This window comes from Macaca fascicularis, chromosome X (genome assembly GCF_037993035.2).
Source record: "Macaca fascicularis isolate 582-1 chromosome X, T2T-MFA8v1.1".
NCBI lineage: Eukaryota > Metazoa > Chordata > Mammalia > Primates > Cercopithecidae > Macaca > Macaca fascicularis.
In genome coordinates, this window is record NC_088395.1 from 98,539,948 (window position 1) to 98,561,066 (window position 21,119).

General features: G+C 38.2%; 1 protein-coding gene and 1 pseudogene across 8 annotated transcripts in view; one reads left to right on the plus strand and one right to left on the minus strand.

The window, feature by feature from the left end:
* Positions 1-21,119, plus strand: part of PCDH11X (protocadherin 11 X-linked) — an 800,164-nt gene that overhangs the window by 171,930 nt on the left and 607,115 nt on the right. The window lies entirely within an intron of this gene.
* On the minus strand, positions 17,428-18,918 carry LOC102130096 (non-selective voltage-gated ion channel VDAC1 pseudogene; annotated as a pseudogene).

Below are 21,119 nucleotides of genomic sequence, written 5' to 3' on the forward strand. Positions count from 1 at the left end.
TTTTGGGGTCTCTGACCCCACATTTCCCTTCTGCACTGCCCTAGCAGAGGTTCTCCATGAGAAATCTGCCCCTGCCGCACACCACTGCCTGGACATCCAGGCATTTACATACATCTTTTCAAATCTAGACAGAAGTTCCCAAACCTCAATTCTGGACTTCTGTGCACCTGCAGGCCTAACACTATGTGTAAGCTGCCAAGCCTTGGGGCTTGCATCCTCTGAAGCAACAGCCTGAGCTGTATATGGGCCTTTTTTAGTCATGGATGGGACACAGTGCACCAAGTCCCGAGACTACACAAAGCCACAAGGACTTGGGTCCAGAAAAAAAAAAAAAAAAAAATTTCCCCCTAAGCCTCTGGGCCTGTGATGGAAGGGGCTGACATGAAGACCTCTGACATGTTCTGGAGACATTTTATCCATTGTCATGGCAATTAACATTTGGCTCCTTGTTACTTATGCAAACTCCTGCTGCCAGCTTGAATTTCTTATCAGAAAATGGGTTTTTCTTTTCTATTGCATTGTCAGGCTGCAAATTTTCTGGACTTTTATGTTCTGCTTCCCTTTTAAACATAAGTTCCAATTCCAAACTGTATCTTTGTGAATACATAAAACTGAATGCTTTTAACAGCACCCAAATCACCTCTTGAATGATTTGCTACTTACAAATTTCTTTTGCCAGACACCCTAAATCATCTCTCTCAAGTTCAGAATTTCACAGATCTCTAGGGTAGGGGCAAAATGCCACCAGTCTCTTTGATAGAGCATAGCAAGAGTCACCTTTATTTTACTTCCCAACAAGTTCCCCTTTTCCATCTGACATCACCTCCGCCTGAACTTCATTGTCCATACCACTATCAGCATTTTGGTCAAAGCCATTCACCGTCTCTAGGCAGTTTCAAACTTTCCCACCTCTTTCTGTCTTCTTCTGAGCCCTCCAAGCTTTTCCAACCTCTGCCTGTTACCCATTTCCAAAATCGCTTCCACATTTTCAGTTATCTTTACATTTTCAGTTATCTTTACAGTAGCACCCCACTCCTGGTACCAATTTACTGTATTAGTCTGTTCTCACACTGCTAATAAGGACATACCAGAGACTGGGTCATTGTAAAGGAAAAAAGATTTAATTGACTCACAGTTCTGCATGGCTGGAGAAGCCTCAGGAAACTTACAATCATGGCACAAGTAGAAGCGAACGTGTCCTTCTTCACATGGCAACAATGAGGTGAAGTGCCGAGTGAAACAAGGAAAAGCCCCTTATAAAACCATCAGATCTTGTGAGAACTCACTCACTATCACAAGAACATCATGAGGGTAACCAACATGTGGGGATTATGGGAACTACAATGCAAGATGAGATATGTCTGGGGACACAGCCAAACCATATCAAGAAACATCAAAATTAATAAATTTAGGGATAGATTTAACCGGGAAAGATGAGAGATCTGTACACTGAAAACTATAATACATCAGTGAATGAAATGAAGAAGACATTAATAAATAGATATCCTGTGTTCTTAGATTGAAGGACTTAATATTGTTAAAATGTCCATACCATCCAAAGCAATCTATGGATTCAATGCAATTCCTATCAAAATGCCAACGTTATTTTTCACAGACATATAAAAAGGAATTCTAAAATTCATATGGAACCACCAAGGACCCAGACTAGCCAATGCAAACTTGAGAAACATTGTTTTGTTAGCAGGTCTATTATATAGTTATCAGAGTCTTGCCTAAGACTTGTTATTTATATTGCAAGGTTTTATCTAGCTGTTCAGCTAGAAAGAATGCATGTCAAGTGTTAACATGATGGTGCTAAGTTATATTAATGAACAATATCATTTCTTATTTGAAAACTTAGTTATTATGGTTGCATGAAGATCAAGATCACTTAGAAAGAAAACCATGATGTAACATTATACTATTGAGCATCATAGTCTTTGAATTAAAATAATACTTTTACAGTATCTTTTCTATTTGAAAATGCTCGTGCTAAAGTGTGGAGTTTTCTTTCCAGATTTCCCTCCATCAGCAGGACTTACATGTGCTTTGTTTAGAGAGCTGACAAGTTGTACTAGAGCATACTACAACTGTGCCTCTCTGGCCTAACAACATGTGGTGTCAGATGACCTTTAATGACTAGGGTAAGGGCTTCAACCCTTAGAATCTTTAGGAACAGCAGACAGCTCTTGAAAACAGGAGACATACATAAGGACAGAGCTGAAGGAAACTGCTTGTATTTAGTTTAAATGGTGCCAAACCTTGCTATCATTTGTGGGTCACTGAGTTTTTTATCTTTTTACAGATATTTTTGAATACCAGTGACAGATAGTTTGTAATAGCCTTAGCATTTTAACAATGCATGGAAAAAGGAAATATTCTCTTGACTTTTGCATTCAGTAATTTAATGTACATTCAGCTCTTTAAAAGAACAGAGGATAAACTTAAAGTTATTGGAAATAGAGGAAAGTTATGACAATCCTCTATTTGAATGACTTATAATGGAAGTGGAGATAATATAAAAGTGCATGAGAAAGCTGAATATGGAATAATAATAGAAATAATAGTAGTTCAGAAGATTGTTTTTAATTTATTCTGTTTGTCAGAGTAAGTTACATTTGAGAGCACACAAGAGTAGAAAAGTTCATTCATACCAACACTGTGTATCACACAATGTATTATCTTTGTATGTCAAGCATGCAGGTGGGCCCTTGCAAATTCCATTTTTGACTTTTTTTTCCTTTTTATTCATAGTCAAAATAACAATTAGAGGCCATGTACATTAGATGTGCAATTCCCAGCTCTGGCTTTGTTGAGAGCAGACATTAGGTGGAGTGGAGTGTCTTCTAGACACACTGTGAGTTAAACTTCATTTATAGATGAGAGACCAATTAAGGGACTTGACAATGAAGTCATTTTTACAATTTATGAAACCTGATATCTTTGTCCCAGCTTAAGATGAATTGATTCTCCATTGGTGTTTCTTTATATCTATCTCTTAATAAAAGACTTTGTTCAATTTATAAAGTTCTTTAAACAACTATTAGTTATCACTTTAAGAAGTTAAACATTGGCTTACAAGAGAAAGGAAATCTATTAAAACCATACATTTGATTTTCTCTAATTTTTAGAAGCCCACATTTTGTCCGTTGAAAGTGTCCCCAAAACAGCAGGGATTTGGTCTAGGTTCTGCTGCTCACTGCACAGAAAGCCAATGACTGAGATGACAAGTATTACCAAGGAAGAAGAAAGAAGGCTTTAATTGGGTACTGCAGCCAAGGAGACAGGAGCTCAGCCTCAAATCCCTCTCCTTGACTGTCTAAAATTAGGTTTTCATATAGCAGGGAAGAAATGTAACAATGTGTTAGAAGACAGGGACTAGAGAGGGGCAAGGAAACAATCATGATGAATGAGAGGTCTGGCATCTCATAGTCTGGATGCCCTGATCTGGTGAGTTTCAGTTCTTTGATTTTTTTTTTTTTTCTTTTTTGAGAGGCTTGAACATCAATTACTGTGGAAGGAATGCAGATAAAACAAATATAAGTGTCAAGCTTTAAGACCAGAAGTATCAATATCTATGTTTATCCAAAAACAACTGTCTATGGTACTATAGGGTCGGTTTCAAGACAATGAATTTCAAGAGAATGAATATTTGATGCTTTTGGAGGCAAAATTAACTTATTCAGAATACTATTCCCTAGAATATAAAGAGATGTGTTATTCAACTAAAGAATAGTTTGTGTTCTTACTCATAGTGGGAGTTGAACAATGAGAACACATGGACACATGGCGGGGAACATCACACACGGGGGCCTGTCGGGGGTGGGGGCTGGGGGAGGAATAGCATTAGGAGAAATACCTAATGTAAATGATGAGTTGATGGGTGCAGCAAACCAACACGGCACATGTATACCTATATAACATACCTGCACGTTGTACACATGTACCCCAGAACTTAAAGTATAATTTAAAAAATAAATAAAATCAAATAATAATTGCCTTTCAAAAAAGAAAAAGACATATTGAAAAGCTACCCTGTATTTTAACAGGCACATATTTTTAAAATAAATTTTATTGCATAAAATAAAGAATAGTTTGTTGGGTGAAAGGAAATTTATTTTATTTTATTTTGTTATGTTATGTTATTTTATTTTATTTTTAAATTTTACTTTAAGTTCCAGGATACAAGTGCAGAACGTGCAGGTTTATCACATAGCTATACATGTGCCATGGTGGTTTGCTGCACCCATCAGCCTGTCATCTAGCTTTTAAGCCCCACATGCATTAAATATTTGTCCTAACGCTCTCCTTCTCCTCACTCCACACCCCCCGACTGGCCCCAATGTGAGTTGTTCCCATTTCTGTGTCCATATGTTCTCATTGTTCGACCCCCACTTATGAGTAAGAACATGCGGTGTTTGGTTTTCTGTTCCTGTGTTAGTTTGCTGAGGATGATGGCTTCCAGCTTCATCCAAGGACAGATGATGGAAGGGACCTATTTAGTGTCATTCTTTTCTCCCCTTTTTTTGTCTGTTACCAGTGTGTAGTTATTGGGATGGTATGGACATGCTGTATGACTGAGAATGCTGTAAGACAGGGGTCCCCAAACCATGGGCCATGGACCGGTACCTATCCATGGCCTGTTAGGAGCCAGGCTGCACAGCAAGAGGTGAGCAGTGGCAAGCAAGCATATACCCCCTGAACTTCGCCTCCTGTCAGATCAGCAGCATCATTAGATTCTCACAGGAGAATCTTTGAACTGCTCATTCAAAGGATCTAGACTGTGCACTCTTTATGAGAAATCTAACTAATGCCTGATTATCTGAGGTGGAATAGTTTCATCCTGAAACCATTATCCATCCACTCACCCCCACCTTCCAGCCATGGAAAATTGTCTTCTACGAAACCGGTCCCTGGTGCCAAAAAGGTTGAGGACCCCTGTTGTAGGAGAAGGAGATAAGCAGACGTATTTCCTTGTTTCCAATTGAGCGTTCAACCTTCCCAGAGAGCTGACAAAATAGAAAAGAGGCAGACCTCCCTAGCAACATCACATGAGTACAAATTTTAAATTTAGGCGTACTTTATTCTGTTGTCTCTATCTATACAGGTTAATATTTAACTTTTTAATAACTATATTAGCAGGAACAACTTAGTTATACAACAAATCTCTTAAACTAATATTGCTTGTTATAATTTAAAGAGCAGCTTTATATTCTCTTATTTCATGAATAAGGCTGAAAGGAAATATTACTCTGATTTTAGTGATGAGAAATTTATACTCAGAGATTTAGCCTTTTCACCCAGCTAATAAAGGGTAATGCCAGAACTTGAACAATGTCTTCTGAATGCGATCCATTTGCTTTTCTTTCACCTCTGGTTTTTAAGATTTTTAAAAATCAACTCTTCACTGTAATAGAAAATCTTCACATTTTAATTTTTAAAATCTGATTACACAACGTAGTATTTTCTTTTTCTGCAGAGTGCATTCAGGATAGAAGGTTAAGTTTTCTTTATATTTCCTTCTGTGCTGTTTTAATATTTTTTTCAATAGGTTCCCATTGTTAAGTACTTATATTCACTCTCTCTGCAGTATAAACAATAAAATAACAATAGAAATATTTCAGATTTGTAAATAGTCTTTCTCTCTCAAAATACCACCACATTTGTTATTTTTTCTTTAGTTTGTTATCCTGTCTCACAGTTAAAGTGACTGAGTCACAAGCAAATAGCGTTGGCGAAGGTCTTATGGCTAGTTTTTGTACAGCACAAATCTCAGGTTCCTGATTTTAGGCTAGAGTTCTTTGGACAGCAAAAGTTATTTATTTATTTTTCTTTTAACTATCCCCTCTTTCAGTCTTAGCTTAATTTTTCTGAGGCTAATGTGACTTTATAATAATGTATTTCAGGTATGCTTAACCATTTATCATTACATGTTACAAAATGACCTGATGACATGAAAAGTGCACGTGTACCTTTTAAGAAGTTTTATTTTCAGCTCCAGAAAAACTTACCAATTTGGAAAGGTCTAATTCACCATGCCACATTGAAATACTGAAATAAAACATTGTGATTTATAACACCATATTGTTATAAATCTAAAAATGGGTGACTTAGTTTAATCGTATTTTGTAGTTTCAAATGCAACATATATGTATAACATGAAATTATTAAATGTTACTGTTGGTAGAAGTCAATGCAGCTTAGAACTAAAAAAATACATGTCTTAATGTCTTTTATAAAGTCTGAAATCTTCACTTTCAGCAATGAACTTTCACATCCTAATTGAAATATAAACAGAAAAGATGTGTGTTTTCTTTCCCAGCTCTTTTCCATTTGCATGATTATAGATCCTGACAGACACAAAATTTTTATGTATTCAGTGACACCTCTTTTAATTAAAACACTGTACAGTATGAGGGTATAATACCAGACCTCTCATTATTACCCAAAGGAATGTACTTGACATAAAAAATAGTTAGTTAAAAAGTGATTACCTCAGAAAGGGTAGCTTGATTATATGAGCATTTGCTTGACTCTGGAGAATACTTTGCAAGCCCAAGGGCAACATTTACAAGTATAACCACAGGTCACAGCAACTTTCTCTGTACCAATTTGCACTATAAAATTAGTATCCAAATGAGTCTTTGCTCACTTCATGTGGATTACTTGGAAAATAGTGTCTTGTTAGATTTAAAAAAAAAAAAAAAGTTGTGATTGTTTAAAAAAGTAACATCACATTAGGAAAATTCAAGATATTGTTTAGAATTTACTAAGCGTCAAGCTAGTGAAGAGGATCAAAGAAGGATCATCATAGGCTAGACATGGTGGCTCACACCAGTAATCGCAACACTTTGGGAGTCTGAAGGTGGGAGGATCGCTTGAGCCCAGGAGTTTAGAACAGCCTGGGCAATATAGGGCGACTCCTTCTCTACAAAAATTAAAAAATTACCAGGGCGTGGTGGCATGCTCCTGTGTCCCAAGTACTGGGGAGTCTAAGGTGGGAGTGTCACTTGAGCTCAGGTGGTTGAGGCTGCAGTGAGCAGTGATTGTGCCACTGTACTCCAACCTGGGTGACAGAATTGCCCTTGTCTCAAAAAAGGAAAAAAAGAAAGACAAAGCAAAAGGGATCATCGTGTTTGGCAGCATGGCTTGGTGGAGAGCGCAGCCTAGAATCCTGATTCTGCCAGTTCTTGTTATGTGACTTGGGGTCATTTATTGAATGTCACCAGGGCTCAGCTTCCTCATTTGTAAAATAAGTATCTAATACCTTTCTTACATGGCTTTAATGAAAATTAGCAATAAGATAAAGTTCGTAGTGCACCACCTCATAGTGCAACCACTCGTAGGCACTGAATAAAGTTAGTTCTGATGATTATTCTGCCTTTCGAAAACATCAGATGCAAAAAAAAATGATGCAACAGGAAAATATTCAGGTTCCGCACCTAAAAATTAAGACATAGTGATACCTACCTTACTGAGATGTTATATGGTGAAGTACCTAACACAGTGCTGGACCTCATAAGCTTCCAATGATTGTCCGTTACTTTCAAATTTTCAATGAATTGTAAAGACAAAATGCAAATGAAGTTGAAAGGCATTGTCAACCATAGTGTCATGCAGATGCTACTTAATATAACTTGAAAATGCATTGAAGTTTTAATAAATTTGCCCTCTTAGGAAAATAGCTAAGGAAAAATGCATAATTACCTGATCTTGACTTATTTTCATTATTTACGAAAGCATTACAGTAATGTTAAGAGATGTATAGCTCAAGTAAGCAAAGAAAGCTTTCTTTTCTTTTTGATTTTGCACTTGGGGAATTTTTTTCTTGATCTTCTTCTTCAAAAGGAGCAGAGAATTCATTTACGTGTACCTGAGGTCCTGATTATTATGAAAAAAAAGAAGAAGAAAAAACTGAACAAATCTGCATACTTTAGTAAAACAAAATAATTCAATTAAGCTTGTTCAGGGTATCTTAGTGTTTTAGCAAAGTTGAAAAGGACACTTGACTCTTGTTAAGGGGAGCTCTGCAGACATTTATGTCTGGGGGAATGTTACTCAGTTTGCAGCGTGATAATAAGCTCTAAACCAGGGAATTGTATCAGTTGCATAGACAATGAATCCAGTCTGGAAGATAAATTGTTCACTGAGGGTAAAGTGGCTGAATTTCTGATATAAGTGGCCGTATAATCATGAGAGCTTTACCTCTAATAAAAACATAGCTGTTGGTTCTTAAAAACAGTCACCTCACCTTTCATGAGCAATTTGACTTTTAGGCTTAATGCATTAGTCTCTTCAGTGACAAATTTTTGCCTGTGCTAACAACTAGTTGGCAGAATTTTGACAGTGAACAGAAGCTGTCAGACAAAACCATAATATTTCCTCCAGTAGCTGATCTGTTCAATTTTAAGCATCGAAAGCTTAGGTAAAACATGGAGAGAACTTGTTTTATGGTTTCTGGGATCTTTTTTTTATATTGCTTGATAAGCTCTAAATAAACTAGTATCTACATATAAGATGTACTTTACAAATGAAACTACCTGAAATGGTGATTGCCAGCATTTGAGAGTTGAGGGATTGGGGAGATGTTTGTCAAAGGACACAAAATTTTAATTAGATACAAAAAATAAGTTCAAGAAATCTATTGTGCATCATGGTGCCTATAGTTAATAACAATATACTTGAAAACTGCTGGTGACAGATTTTAAGTGTTCTCACCACACAAAAAAATGGTAAGTATGTGAGCTAATGTATGTTAAAACAGCTTGATTTAGCCATTTCATAATGTATATATACAGAAAAATCATATAGTACACCATAAGTATATACAACTTTTGTTTGTTTGTTTGTTTGTTTTGAGACAGAGTCTCACTCTGTTGCCCAGGCTGGAGTACAGTGGCGTGATCTCGACTCACTGCAACCTCCGCCTCCCAGGTTCAAGCAGTTCTCCTGCCTCAGCCTCCCGAGTAGCTGGGATTACAGGCACCCGCCACCATGCCCGGCTAATTTTTGTATTTTTAGTAGAGATGACGTTTCATCATGTTGGCCAAGCTGGTCTCGAATTCCTGACCTCAGGTGATCCTCCTGCCTCGGCCTCCCAAAGTGCTGGGATTACAGGTGTGAGCCACCATGCCCAGCCTACAACTTTTACTTGTCAATTAAAAAATAAATTTAACAAAAGAAAAAATAAAATTAACAGGCATTTTGCAAAGCCTTTATTCACATAAAGGTTTATTCACATAAAGGTTTATTTCACATTTGCATCAGTTCTTTATTCTCAATTTTACAGTAGGAGAAAACTTTTTATAAACCTGGAAAAATAATTTTTTCTATAATAGGAAAGCTTTAAGAATGTTAAAATGTAAACGGATGACTGATTAATTGTATATCAGTCTCAGCAAGTTATCCATGATTTATTTATTTTTATGAATTGTAGATAAATCTCACCATTACCTATCCATGATTTACTTAGATATTTATATGTTAATTATCTTGAGAAATATATAAAAGTTCTTGTTAAAGAAAAATCATCAATTTTGTGTTAAGTGACAATGAGTGCAAAGTATAGAGACTATTAGAAATTGATAACCTTTGTGGTGCGCCATAAATGGGATTAGAAGTGCCAGTGGTGTGGTTGTGACTGTTTCGCAAGTGGTCAGGGTTTGCTCATTGAGAGGGTAGAATATGGAGCCCACATTAAATGTGGTAAGGGATTTTGTCAAGCAAATATCCAGGGGAATAATTTTCCTGGCAGAGGAAATAATTAAGAGTTATATAAAAACATTACAGGTATGTTCAAGGAATCGTAAGGTGTTCAGTGTGGCTAAAGCAACTTGAACTAAGGGGCAGTGATAGGAGAGGAAATGACAGGGAAGATGACGGTGGCAAGGGAGATATTTGGAAAGACCTTATAAGAAGCTACAATGGCCTGATTCTGAGTAAAACATGGAGACATGGCAGGCCTTTGCTTACAGGCGTGAAATAATTTTACTTGGGTTTCTTTTTCTTTTTTTCTTTTTTTTTTTTTTTTTTTTTTGAGACTGACTGTCACTCTTGTTGCCCAGGCTGGAGTGCAGTGGCACAGTTTGGTTCACTGCAACCTCCACCTCCCGGGTTCAATTGATTCTCCTGCCTCAGCCTCCCAAGTAGCTGGGACTACAGGTGTGTGCCACCATGCCCAGCTAATTTTGTATTTTTAGTAGAGATGAGGTTTCTCCATGTTGGTCAGGCTGATCTCTCACTCCTGAGCTCAGGTGATCCACCTGCCTCGGCCTCCCAAAGTGCCGGAATTACAGGCATGAGCCACCACGCCTGGCCTTTTACTTGGGTTTTAATAGGATTGCTGTGGCTGCTGTTGAGAATAGTACATATGGGGTAATGATGCAAGCAGAGGCCTATTGTAGTACTCCTCAGGAGAGAATGGTGGCTTGCACAAGGATGGAAGCAATGAAGGTGGTGAAAAGTAGTCAGATTCTATATTTATTAGGAAACACCTAGTATGATGTCTTAATATACCAAAATGTGAAATGTAAGAAAAATAGAGATGTCAAGATGACAAGAAGATTTTTGGCATTGACAACTGAAAGAATAGTTGCTATCAACTGTGATTGGTAAGAATGCACATGGATCAGGAGTTCAGTTTTAGACATCTTAATATTAAGATGTCAATTAGACATCTGTGTGGAGATGCTGAATGGCAGTTGGATATAGGAAGTTGGAGTTCAGGAGAGTGGTCCTGGCTGGAGATATAAACTTGGTAGTTGACAGCATATGGTTGTTAAAGACATGAGACTGGTTATCAGCAAAGAAATGAGTGTGTAGATACAAAAGGGAGGAAACCGTAGAGAACTCCAACTTTTGGAGATCTAGGAGAAGGGGAAAAACTAGTCAAGGGGACTCAGGAATGGCTGTAAAAGTAAGAGGAAAACCTGAGTGTGTGGTATCCAGGGAAGTCAGATGAAGAAAGCTATCAAGGAGGGGAAGGGATCAACTGGGTTAAATGCTGTTGATAGCATCAGGTGAGATGAGGAGGAAATTGATCATTGATAAGGTAGTTTACTGACTCGTGAGAAGCAACATCAATATCCAAATGAAAGAAGACACTTTAATGCTATTAATAATAGACAGCTTAAGACTGGGGGTCACAATCTTATGGCCCACTGCCCACATGTAGACAAAGATGGGCTTTGAGAGGCAGTGTTTAGGAAAACAATAATTGATTGTGAAGGCTATTGGGAGACATATACTCTCCTATTAGCCATAGACCCATCATGTCATATTATTTTATATTTGAGGGTGTTTACATGTTTATTATTTTCTTTTTGTTGTTGCTGTTTTTGATACTGGGTCCCACTCTGTCGCCCAGGCTGTAGTGCAGTGGTGCGATCAGGGCTCACTGTAGGTTCAACCTCCCAGGCTGAAGTAATCCTCCTACCTCACCCTTCCGAGTAGCTGGGACTACAAGCATGAGCCACCACACCCGGCCCATATTTGTGATTTTTGCTTGGCTCCTGAAAGAACATGGCTGCTTTGAATGTGTGACCCCCGGTTATTAAGTGTGTTTTTGCTTTGGCACAGGAAAAAAATAAAACTGATGTAATTTTGATAGCACAGTTATTTTCATTATTATATAGATGTATAAAAGACTTGGATTTCTAGCTCAGGATAATTGAATTTTTCATCTAAATTCATGTTCCTCTTCAAGGCCAGACACACTTTCTCTCTTATATAAGGGCATTGAATGATAGACTTTTTGTTAGACAGAACTCTTGGTTTGCTATTTGGCCTTTCCTAATCTCTGTTCACAAAAGAAAGATCTGAACACAGAGGTTAAAAGTCTTGCACGGCAAATGGCTAGCTGTGATATGACCAAGACTCTTAACTTCTCATTCAGCCCTGAAGATTATATTGGTCTTCTGATGTGAAATTTACTGTTCTTTCGTTTATGCTATCTAGCCACTTGTTCAGTTAACTTATTCATTAATCACCCAATATATATGAGGCATTCTATATTTATGCCAGTAATACATGTAAATTGCAGCCATTTTTAAAACCAGGAAATGCACTTAAATTGTGTGTTTAAATTTATCAGAATCACATATGGTGCTTTTTACCACAGATAGTAGTTTTTAAGATTATATTTATCCATATTACCTCCGTAATTATTTATGATCAGGTTAGCTTAAGTGGCGAAAAGCCATATTAATGCTCCACTTTGGTTTTGAGATAACTGCTGGTATTCAATCCATTATTCTTATCCATTAGAATTCCTCTTTTGTCCAGAAATTATTCAACCCTTAGAATCAAGTCTCTGTACTTTCTCATTTATGTTTCCCTCACTCCAAGTCTAAGTAGATACCATGTCTGCCTCCTTTCCTGCCACACTATGGTTGTAGATAATATGTCTATTTAGATATAAATTGCAAGAGTAAGAGGGTTAATTGTATAAAATTATCATAGAGTTGTAATTGAAAATCTCTTTTAAAAAATAAAAAGAAAATCACTTCTAATTACATAGTCATGTTGGCCTCTTGTCATTGCTGTAGCATAATTGTTTATTTTGTGTTTTTGCCCAGGTGCTTAATTCAGCCACTGCCAGCCTTACAAAAATAGATAACTGTACTAATAAATCAGCTTCTGACTAAGACTAGGTAATTTTCTTTATTGCTAGGCCCAAACTATTTTCAATATGTTAAAGAAAGAAACACCCCAAACCACATTGACTTATAACTGTATCTATGCAGAATTTTGTTTCGATGGCAATGTATAAGGGGCAAAGATTTCTCTCTTGCCTTCTCCTTAGCCATGAGTGGATTGAGTCAATGAGCACATGTTAAGCATTTGTAGTGAATATCCAGATTTCCTAGTGCTTCAGAAATAGCAGGAACAGTCAGTCTCACTCACCACTCAAATAGACCTGGAATTTATCTTCTCCTTTTTCTCATTTCTCCATGCCATAATTTATAATGTCATCACCCTTTCTCCTACATATGATCTAAAAAACTGGCAGCTAAACCTAATTCCATCCTAATTCATTTTCGGCCAGCATAGTTTGTTTCCTTTATTAAAAATTTGAATGTAATGCGTGGGGCAGGGTGAGTGTTGTGGGTTCTGCTTTAAATTTGCATGATTTCTGAGGCCTTCAAAAGCATTTGGATTTTTAAACCTTCCTTAGACAGTTGTAATCCAGTCTCCTAATTGTTTTCTCCTTCAAGTTGTAAATCCTCCCTGTCCAGATAACCCTCCACCCTTTCCCCAGATTCAGCAATCTAAGAAAACAGTTCTGATCATATAACCCTCCTTTGTAAATCCTATTTGCTTCTCTGTTGCATGAGGGGTAAGATCCAAACTCTAACATGGCAGATGAGAAGTTTCATCACACGGTTCCAGTCTACTTTTCCGAGTCCCTTCACTTCCACTTTTTGTTAACATCCTGCCTCCACAACATACCCCAAGAGCTGTAGCAGAGCAAGTTATACCTAGTCCCTTTAGCCCGAGTGGTCTTTTGGGTCCCTTTCTTTGGCCTGTGCTTTTCTCTGCCTGTACTCACTTTGACTTTCTCCCTTACCTGGAAAATACTTACTCTTCTACTAAGCCCCAACGTATATAATAATTCCTCGGTGAAGAGTTTCCTGAGTCTCTGGGGAAGTTGATTGTTTTTCTGGGCTACCAATCACACTTTGCACATCTCTTCGTTGTAACACTTACCGTAATGTGTTTCAAGATTTACGTGTCCCTGCTTCACTTTGCCGTACAGGAAGCTCTGTGATGAGCATGGTTAGACCAAATTCATTTTTGCATTAACAACACCCAGTAGTGTCTGGCACATAACAGGTGCATAAGGGATGTTTCTTGAATAGGTGAAAGAGGAATCTCCCTATTTCTCCCTACTTATATTCTGTGGGCAGCTGCTATCCCCTTGCTGTCTATCTGATCCTCAATCACTTCCTCTTGTCCACTCAAACTTCCTCATGGTATTTTGCTTATTCATCTTACATCTTTACCCTCTGGTTTTTGAGATGGTGATAAAGAAAGGGGCCAGGGCTCAGGGATCTGTGATTGATACTTCTAGACATCGCAGTTTGGTTTGGTGCCACCATCAGTGACAGCAGCTGCTATCATTTTTCTCAGTTTCCAGGATTCTTCCAATATCTCAGGGCATAGCCTAATTCTAGAGCTATCTCTGATGATTTGAGGTATATGGTATGTGTAATTCAGTACCTCATATCTGCATTTATTATTCTATATAAGCCTTCCATAAGGGCATTTTTGTCTGTTTAAAATGTAACAATAAATCAAATACATTGAATTTTCTGTATATCCGAATGCATTGTAAAACTATTTTTAATGGCGTTCGAGATAAAATTCAGACTGAACATATAGTATACTAATGACATCATGTTAATATGCCTGTAATAAGCATGAACAGAGTATCAGTTGTGAATAGATAACCATAATAAAAGTCAATAGGTTTGTTCTTAAGAGTGAGGTGTCACAAATTCTGCTATTTGGCAAGATAAGGACTATGAAACTGGCAAAATTAGCCTTCCGGAGTTTAAATTAACCTATAATAATTTCACTGCTTAGGAATATTAAGGTAACTTAATACTTTTGTTAAAGTGTAAATACAAGACAAGAAAGAGTAATGGCAGCCTGTTTTACTTTTTATATTGTCTTCTTTAATGTATTTCCGCTTCTTCTTCCTGCCTATGCCATGCATATTATATTCTTTTTACCGTGAAAATAGAGCATATAACTTTATGAATAAGGAAACGTAAGCTCAGGGAATCAAAATGCCTTGCTCAAAGACATACAACTAGTTAGTAACAAGGCTGGGACTAAAATTCAGATCCCTTCACTCAAACACTAAGGACCTTAACATTATCATATGCTGTTCCCCTTCATTTGACATTTTTTTCTAATCTTCAGAGTGTGTGCTGTTTTATTTACTGCAAAGAAGAGATGCTGTGTTTCTCTATAAAGTGATTACAAATTTGTGGAGCTACAGACATCATAGTTGTTCCTACAAATAACTTAAAAGCAAAATATTGAAGTATGCCTCATCTTCACTGCCAATGAAATTATGACCAAATAGTAATTACTGAATAACAAAACAGTCATATAGCAACCAATCCAATTGTTTAATGCTGTTATCTAAAGGCAAACATTTTAAAAAGCAGTGGGTTAATACGATTTTCAAAAATTTGACTCATCAAGCTGTAAATCTCAATAGTCAACAGTTTGAGGATTACATCAAAAACTAGGCAGGCATTAATGAGATTACCAAATGATATCTTATCCTTAAATGCCCCGGTTTAAAATTAGCAAGAATGGCCGGGCGCGGTGGCTCACGCCTGTAATCCCAGCACTTTGGGAGGCCGAGGCGGGCGGATCACAAGGTCAGGAGATCGAGACCACGGTGAAACCCCGTCTCTACTAAAAATACAAAAAATTAGCCGGGCGCGGTTGGGGGCGCCTGTAGTCCCAGCTACTCGGGAGGCTGAGGCAGGAGAATGGCGTGAACCCGGGAGGCGGAGCTTGCAGTGAGCCGAGATCGCGCCACTGCACTCCAGCCTGGGCGACAGAGCGAGACTCCGTCTCAAAAAAAAAAAAAAAAAAAAAATTAGCAAGAATGCGCTTGCTGTCTAATTTCTGAGAAGTAAAAACAGCTTTGGCTGTTTACTCTAAGTTTAGGACAAAACTCAATTGAATGAAAGCAAGAAGTGGAGTAGAAATTTTAGTGTTTTAAAAGCTGATAGCTCTAACCTGAACCACAGTATTTATGTTATTAAAATAGTCTTGGAATCCTAGGTCAGGCAATTCCATCTTTCTGAACTGCTCTCTACACACTTCTCCACCAGCAATACTCGCACTTCTTTCAAAGCAAAGGCTCTCAAACTGACCCAAAGCAGGAAAGTTTCCTTGACCAATCCATATCACATTTTAATGATTTCTGGACAGTATTCACACCTCTTTCTAGCTCTGTATCTTTTGATGGATATCTTCGGGAAGTAATTTTAGCAAGTGACAATTTTAAAAAGCTGGAGGGTTCTTTCGTTTTATTTTGGTTTGGTTTGGTTTTGAGACAGGATCTCGCCCAAGCTGGAGTGCAGTGGCACGAGCTCAAGCAATCCTCCCGCCTCAGCCTTCCCAGTAGCTGGGACTACAGGCGCACACCGGCTAAATTTTGTTGTTGTTTATAGTAGGGACAAGGTCTCACTACGTTGGCCTTACTGGTCTCCAACTCCTGAGCTCAACAGATCATCCCGCTGTGCCCTCCCAAAGTTCTGGGATTACAGGCATGAACCACCACGCCCAGCCCCAAACTCGAGATTTTTATAGAGCATTTTATGTTGCTTTGATGAAAGATATGCAACACATATCAAATGATAAAACTGCATTACTACTTTTTAAGTATTTAAATAGCAGCTGAATTTAGTTAATTTGTTAATTCAGTAAATATCATTGAGTGTCTACTAGTTTTGAAGTTCTGTGTGAGGTTTTGTATATACATATATGCACACAGAATATATATACACACACAGAATATATACACACAGTATGTATATATATGCTGTAGGCATATATATACACAGTATGTATATATACTGTGTGTATATATAGTATGTATATATACAGTATATATGTGTATATATATATACAGTGTGTATATATACAGTATATATGTATACACACAGTGAGCAAGATTTGTTCCCATTCCTCAAGAAACTCACAGTACATTGACAGTCTTACGTTTTGTAAATATTTAATAACTAACTCGACAGTGCTATGACTGACAGATTATTTGTTATTTTACCTCCCTCCCCATTCAATCATTGAATGAAGAATTGAATAAGGAAAAAATGAAGAAGAACCAAGTTCCATCACACTGGTTCCTATCTTAGCTATGTTTTTAATTATTCAAGAAAAGTTTGGCTTGTCCTTGCCGAAATTGTATATTCAACAAAGATTTATACTTGTGGTTTCCTAAGTGCTCTGGAAGTCTACAATAATGCAGTATCTAAAAAAAAAAAAAAAAAATGGCTACCTGATAAGTCCCCTACTGCCTGCTGTTGCACAAAATGATTCATTAGGAAAAAAAAATAATTTGGAATCAGAAATTATAGGTTATTTTTCTGGATCTACCACTTAACCTTTTATACCACTGGATTAGTCCATTTTCATTGTGCTGATAAAGACATACCTGAGACTGCGCAATTTATAAAAGAAAGAGGTTTATTGGACTTACAGTCCCACATGGCTGATGAGGCCTCACAATCATGGTGGAAGGCAAGGAGGAGAAAGTCACGCCTTGTGTGGATGGCAGCAGGCAAAAAGAGAGCTTGTGCAGGGCAACTCCTGTTGTTGTTGTTGTTGTTTTCTTTTTTTTAGGTTTCAATATTTTATTCCACTCTAAGTGATGTTAATTACAGCATTTGAAGGGGAGGCTCTAGTTCCACAGAAAATGGAAGACTCTAAAATGTACCCATTAGACTGCTAAAAAACAAATTGAGTGGTGAGAATATAACAGAAGTCCAATTTAGATTTTGAGTGTTGTCACCATGTGATTACAATCACACAGACGTTTCCAAGCTTATAGCTGGAGCTCCTGGAAGCTATTTCATACTCTGGTGCAAGGGTTCAAAAACGCAACACAGGAAGAAATAAGTCCTGAATTATTGGCTTCATCACATCCACCCTCTCCACCCCAAAATGGCACAAAAGAGTGACCACACCCTGCAGACCTTTTGGTGTAAAAGAGATAATGATGAACTGGACTGGGAACAGGTCATGAAGATCTGTCTAAAAACAGCGAGGCTCTCATCAATTAGGGTTAGGAAGCCAAAGTTCGATTCTCAGGAAATCACAATTTCATTCATTTACTCAACATGAATTTACAAAGTGCCTACATATTATCAGCTTTCACTCGCAGCCATTTCTAGAGAAAAAAAGAAACCTGGCATCTCAAAGTCGCTGCCAAGTTCCCCCAAGTCTACCACTGAAAGGGCCTTTTTTGGAAATGGTTTCTTCTGTACCTCTGAAAGACTAACATCTTAAAGCTGAATCATCTTTATCCTGGAGGTCTAACATATTTAGCAATACTTGCATCCGACATACAACATTAAAAGATACACTAAATTCTGAAGGTAGCTATGCTGCAAAATAGTTTAAAATCAAACAACTGTACAGTATTCATTTATGCTTGAAATTCCAGTCCCAGGCCAAGCTTGTGGCCACCAGCATTGACGTCCTGGCCATCCAGAAGAGCTGACAGTGTCAGCTGGATACCTGGCTTTAGGACCTGAGTGTATCCTAAACCTATCAGGCTGGAGTTGTTCACTTTAGCAAGAAGCAGGCGTCAGGGTCAATCTAATACTTGGCTGCTATTCCGAAGCACCTGTTACTGTTTCCTGCTGTCCAGGTGAGACTCACAGCAGTCTCCAACTTCTTGTTCACCTTCTGGTAAATGAGGCCGCCAAACTCTGTCCTGTCATTTACATCAGCCTGAAGCTGGAATTCATCAGTCTTGTAGCCAACTGCAAAGGTGCTCTGGGTCACTTGGGACTTTGCAGTCTCAAAATTTATCTGGTAGCTGGCCAGTCAGCCCTTGTAACCCAGCACCAGAGCACCCCGGATAGAAGGCCCAGCAATATCTAAATCCATGTCGTAGTCCAGGTTAATGTGCTCCTGCTTGTACCCTGTCTTGATTTTAGCATTTTTACCCCCCAGTGTTGGGTGAGAAGGCTGAATGGAAGGTCAGCTTCAGTCCACATGCAAGCTGCTCTTCCACGGTAATCTCGGTGCCTAGTGTATTGTCGGTGTTCCATTTCTCAGTAAACGTCAGGCCCTACTCAGTTCATCTGTGCTTGGTTTCCAGACTGCCCGGCATCTTGGTGGTCTCAGTGTTGGCTGAGCCTGAGTTTGTAAATACCTATCCATTCTCATATTTTGTTTTCAAATCAAGCTTTATTAAACCAAATCCATAGCCCTTGGTGAAGACATCCCTGGCAGATTTGCCAAGATCAGCAAACTTGGGAGGCACAGCCATCTTATGCTCAGAGGTGGTGGCTGCAGGCTAGGCGGCTATGGCTGGCGCTGCGGCGTGGAGGAAGGGAGCAGAAAGGAACCAGCGGCAGGGCCCAACTCCCATTTTTAAAACCATCAGATCTCGTGAGACCCATTGACTGTGGCGAGAACAGCACGGGAAAGATCCACCACCTGCATTCAGTCATCTCCCACCAGTTCCCTGCAACAACATGTGGGAATTATGGGAACTACAAGATGAGATTTGGGTGGGGATACAGAGCCAAACCATATAAACCACCAATAAAGCCAGTTTAATAAAATGAAGAATATATGTGTATGTGAAAAATACCATATGTTATAATCTGCAGGCAAAAAGTATCATAGAAAATTGCTCATATTTATAGAGATATTTATTATATATGTAGACTGTTATTGCATTATTAGCATGTAACGTTACATTTGAAGTATTTATTGAGTTTAATCTGGAAAATCATCCCAATTTCTTACTGCATACTTCATACGAAAATTACTTTTCAGTTTTTTTACTACAAAATATACATGTGGATATCTGTAACTCAATGATGTTCTTCAACCTTAGGATTATTATAGTATTCTTTTCAAATCAGAGGAGACTTTAAAATAAAGTGAAATCCATATGGCATGACTGTCCTAATTTTTACTTTACCTTATTAAAACCGTTTTAATAGATTTTTACTCATTAGAATCATATCCCTCTGGAGATTTTCACTTTTTAAATAAATATTCTGCTAGGTTTTAATTTCAACACCTAGATATTTATTCATTTTTATTAGTTTAATCTCTTTAAGAATATGTGTGAACTTTTGTCATAATGTTCTTTGCTTGATTTTGTAAACATTATTTTGGTACTGTTACTTTAATCAATTTAAAGATACTTCTTTTTATCTACTTAGTGATTCTTAAAAGTTCCTAGAGTAACACCAGAGCTATTTGTTGTGACTGTTGACTCTTTGCTACAGCAAATTTTGAACTCTGAGCTAATCTTCAGAGATAATTTATCTGCAGGAATCCTCTTCTGCCTGGATTGAACATTCCTCCTAGATAAGTTTTGAGGTTACTTCTGCTAAGGCAACCCGGGAGTATTACCTTCTGGGGACCACTTTTTACTTTTTTACTTTAGGTATCCGTGGATCATGTGAATAGTATACATTGAGACCATAACCTGTTAAAACGAAAATCTGCATTTATAAATTCCTTTTTCCCCCCATCCAGACTAACATAGGCATAGTTCCTTGGAATCTCACTGTTCTGATGGCATTTTTAAAAATCCAACATATGTATGCTTCTTCAAAGTCTTGGCTTTGTTCAGGGGATCTCATTTCCAAATTCCCACTTCAAGTGAACCTAAGACCTTAGCCTTGTGCCTTGCATTCTTTCCTTGCAATTGAATCACAGGCCCCTTGGCCTTCTCTGCATTGATTATTCTAGTTATCTATTCTTCCATTCTTTTTTCAAGATTTTTAGTTTCTTTGCGCTGGGTACGTAGTTCCTCCTTTAGCTCTGAGAAGTTTGATCGACTGAAGCCTTCTCCTCTCAACTCGTCAAAGTCATTCTCCGTCCAGCTTTGATCCGTTGCTGGTGATGAGCTGCATTCCTTTGGAGGGGGAGATGCGTTCTGATTTTTTGAATTTCCAGCTTTTCTGCTCTGCTTTTTCCCCATCTTTGTGGTTTTATCTGCCTTTGGTCTTTGATGCTGGTGACGTATTGATGGGGTTTTGGTGTGGGTGTCCTTTCTGTTTGTTAGTTTTCCTTCTAACAGTCAGGACCCTCAGCTGTAGGTCTGTTGGAGATTGCTTGAGGTCCACTCCAGACCCTGTTTGCCTGGGTATCAGCAGCAGAGGCTGCAGAAGATAGAATATTGCTGAACAGCGAGTGCTCCTGTCTGCTTCTTGCTCTGGAAACTTTGTCTCAGGGGTGTACCTCTCCAGGTGAGGTGTGAGGTATCGTATCGGTCTGCACCTAGTAGGGGGTGTCTCCCAGTTAGGCTACTCAGGGGTCAGGGACCCACTTGAGCAGGCAGTCTGTCCACTCTCAGATCTCAACCTCCGTGCTGG